Consider the following 4,493-nt stretch of genomic DNA (forward strand, 5'->3'; position numbering starts at 1 on the left):
TCCATAAAGAAGAAAAATACATACTTTGTACAAGGGAAACACACAAAGACAGGAACACCATATATATCCCTTGGTTGTTTGCTGCCATATATTAGCCTATCATAGGGCTGAAGTGCAAGCACAAACCACACATAATACACACTAATTAAACAAGAAGCACACAATTCACACAAACTAGTCTTTTTCAGATTCAATTTTCAAGCGTAAACCTCCATACTACTACAATTTGGCCCATTTGCGACGATAATTGTCATCGTAAATAAGTAAATATTTGCGACAACGTAACATCGTAAATACATTTCGCATAACAGAAAAATATTATCGTCGTTAAAAACTCACACATCGTCGCAAATATGTAGTTGGCGGTAAATGTTGTTTGGCGCCAACGTTTGCCGTCAAAATAACATTATTTGCGACGAGTTATCATCGTAAGTAATTCACTATTTGCGACGACACATGTCATCGCAAATAATATTTTATTTATTTATTCTCCCCCGAGTAAAAAGGGGTCATTTTGGTGGTTCACAAAATTTATTTGCGATGACATTAATAGGTGTCGTCAACAAAACTGATTTTGTATTTCCCCACTAAAATAAACAGCGGGAAATTGGGCGGTACCCCAAAACATATTTGCGCCGACAATTATATGTGTCATCGGAAATAATAATTTCAGAGCCTTCCTTATACATATTAAATAATTAAGTTATATTTGCGATGACATGCGTCGTCGCAAATAATGTTAAGTTATATTTGCGATGACATGTTGTCGCAAATATGCTTTTTTATCATCGCGAAAAACTCTGTCTATATGCCCACGACCAGAGCCTCCTCCTACATTTTTTCGGATCTCTCTCTCTCTCTCTCTCTCTCTCTCAGCCTCTCCTCGGTTTTCTCCGATTTTCCGACCCCAAACTACCAAAATCTCCATCAATTCTCTTCAAAATCCTTACCAAATCAACATTATTATAAGTTTTAATTGTTTTTTCATCAAAAAAAAATCCCAAAACCTCACCGTCAAAGTCCGTTGGCGCCGCCACCGTTTGCCCCTCTTAATCTTGTCATTTTCAACCCTCGTTTTAGTGGGTTTGAACTTTGTAAGTTTTTACATATTTATTGTATTTGTTAGTTTAAAATGTTTGAATTTTTTGTTGTTTGAATTTTGTATAATTATGGATTTTAAATTTTGAATTTTGATTTATAGATTTTAGTATTAGTATATAATTTGAAGTTTGCATTATAGATATTGAATTTTGGATTATGAATTTTGAGATTGTTAAAATTTGGAATTGAGATTGTCAAAATTTTAAGATTATAATTTCATTTAGGTTAAAATTAAAAGTTTTGATAATTGTTCTGGGTGGCACATCTAGTAGTTTTGGTGTGCCGAAATCTTTTAAAAGCTGTTTTTTCAGGTTTGAATTTTGGATAATAAGGAATATATGTCATTATGCTGCTAAAATTTTATTAAAACCTATTAATTTTAAGAATTTTATTAATATGATTTAATTATATTAATTGAAAGTAAATTAAAAATTAATTATAAACATTATGAGTGCAATAATAATAAAATAAATTATTCATAAAAATTGATAAAACTTATAAAGTTGAAACATGAAATATAAAACTTTCTTTATGAACGTGACTATATAGTCATAAGAAAACATGAAGAATGATTAAATGTGTTAATATTTTTATAGTCAAGATGCCAATTGACAAGAGTTGGATACATATGAAACACCTATTGTCAAATCCGTATTGGGAAAGGTTATCTACCTTTGTCAACATTGCCAACGACTATGTTGATGAAAGTGGTTGTACAAGTTGTCCTTGTCGGAGGCGTTTAAACCATAAGTGTTTTTCAATAGAAACAGTTTGAGCACACATACACCAATATGGTTTCAATACTTTATATACGACGTGGCATTACCATAGCGAAGACGATGTTGCGACGAATGCAATAAATGAATCAGTGGACGAGATGGTTGCAGTTATACATGATGTCGTTAAAAATAACTTCGATCATGGTATGCCGGGTGAAGTACAAGCTGAGGTGTTAGGTGATGCACAGCACGATGAATTTAAAGAGTTGTTATCCGAGCTCGAATCGGCATTGTATCCAGGATGTACTAAGTATTCGTTATTGAATTTTTTGGTGAAACTGATGCATTTGAAGGTGCTCTACAAATAGCCCAATGAGTGTATGAACTCTGTTTTGAAGCTGTTGAAAGATGCATTTCTTGAAAGGATTAAACTTTCAGATTCTTATTACGAGGCAAAGACGGAATTGGGTAAACTCGGTTTGGGCTACAAAACAATACATGTCTGTAAGTTTGATTATGCGTTATTCTGGAAGGAGAATGCCAATCTACAGGTTTGTCCAGTATGTAACACCAGTCGTTGGAAGAGTAAAAAAACAAAAGGTAAAAAAGTACCACAAAACGTATTACAGTATTTTCCTTTGAAGGATTGATTGAGGCGTCTGTATAGCTCGCGTCACACTACAAAGGAAATAACGTGGCACATGCGGGGGCATTCAAAGGATTCAGACTTAATGTGTCATCCAGTTGGCGTTAGATATGAAGTATCCTGAATTCACTTGTGAACTAAGAAACATTCGATTAGGTTTAGCTACTGATGGTTTTAATCCTTTCAGAAACATGAGCTTATCATATAGTATATGGCTGGTGGTTCTTATTGTTTACAATTTACCTCCTTGATTATGCACTAAGGATATGTACAAGATGTTGACAGTATTGATTCCTGCCCGAAATGCCCTTGGAAAGGATATTGATGTCTTTTTCTGACCACTTGTTGATGAACTTAAAGAACTGTGGGAAGAGGGAATCATCGTTTGTGATGCTGCTTCAAATGCATCGTTTAAGATGCGTGCTGCATTGCTAATAACTATCAATGATTATCCTACTCGTACTAGTTTGTCTTGTTGGACTGGATATGGGTATATAGCATGTTCGTCATGCAATTATGTGACACCATTAAAGAGGTGAGAAAAAATTGTTATGTTGGGCATTGACGGTGGCTTCCTATTGGGCATAGGATGAGAAACAATAGGAAGTTTAATGGTAAGGTTGATCATCATCCTCCTCCGCCTCGGAAGTCTGTCGAAGAAATATTATTTCAGTTACAGAATGTCGGGTCGAGACTCTCGGGTAAACATGAAAAGTATGGAGGTAAGAAATGAAAGAGATGATATTCAGAGTTTAACGACAGTGACAACGGCATCATTAGAGATGTAGTCGAACGTGAAGTCAGTAAATGTTACAAGGACTGGAAGACTACCTTGCACAGACACTTTCAGAAGATGGGAGGTGCAGAAAAGGAGGATTTTGCTAGGTAAAATCCACCTAAAATCTTGAGGAGAAAAAAGCAATGGGGACCTTGCTATGATCGTTTTACGTCCCTTGCTTTTCAGGTTCAATTTCATTATGTCTTCTTATTTTTGATTAATTGGTTTATTTAATAATTCAGTATGTTGCTATTCATCTATGATCATTACTAGAAAAAATATGCTACAAATCAACAAAACCGTGACAGTCAAAAGTGGTCTAGCTTCCATGGTAGAAAGTCATACTCCCAGCATCGTTTTGATAAGGTAATACTAATTTACATACATGCTAAGTTTTTGTCACTTTGGGTTAATAATTATTCTAACACATTCAACTTGATTAGGTAAATTCTAAGACCGAGGAGCTAAGATCATTAATTGACAATTGGGGTCACATACACCGTCATTGGCAGAATTTTGTCAACCCGTTCGTGGAATAGGCATTTGTAAGTAAATTTTAAATTTATTTCTTTTTTCATATTTAACATAACATATTATACTATTTTTATTCATTTTTATTTCATTTACCTTTGCAGGCTCAGATGGAGGGCGAAAGAACCACGCAGATGACACAGTTTGCTAGCGAAGGTTCATCCACATCAGTCATTGAGAAGGGGATTATTTCCCAAGTCTTGGGTAAGTGCAGAGGACACACTACGGGAGTGGGACCGACACTGTCATGGAGGAATCGTTCAAGCGCTTCCACCTCATCATCTGCGTTGCAATCGGATGGGTCATCTTCGATTAATTTGCCTATGCATGTACAAAACTAGTTGAACAACATTTACATGCAGCAAAGCAACATGTTCGATAACCAACATATCATGATAGAAGCCATGCGCTTGATGAATCCCAACATCAACTTCTTGCGAGTTAACCATCCTCAACCGTTGGTTCCTACGCCGCCGCCGCCGCCTGAGCAAAACGAAAAAGACGAGGATGAGGACGACGATGCTGCTAATTTAGGAAATTAAAATATATGTTTTTATTTTTCTTATTATCAATATGTTTTAGTATGAATTGATTAATTTACTTTTTAATACTTATTTTATTATTGTATTGACTTTTTTATATCAATTTTTATTAACAAAATAGCAATTTAATTGTTTTATTTTATTATTAAATTTTCTTATAATTTATATATTTAATA

Source organism: Morus notabilis, unplaced genomic scaffold (assembly GCF_000414095.1).
Source record: "Morus notabilis unplaced genomic scaffold, ASM41409v2 Scaffold1115, whole genome shotgun sequence".
In the NCBI taxonomy this organism is placed as follows: Eukaryota; Viridiplantae; Streptophyta; class Magnoliopsida; order Rosales; family Moraceae; genus Morus; species Morus notabilis.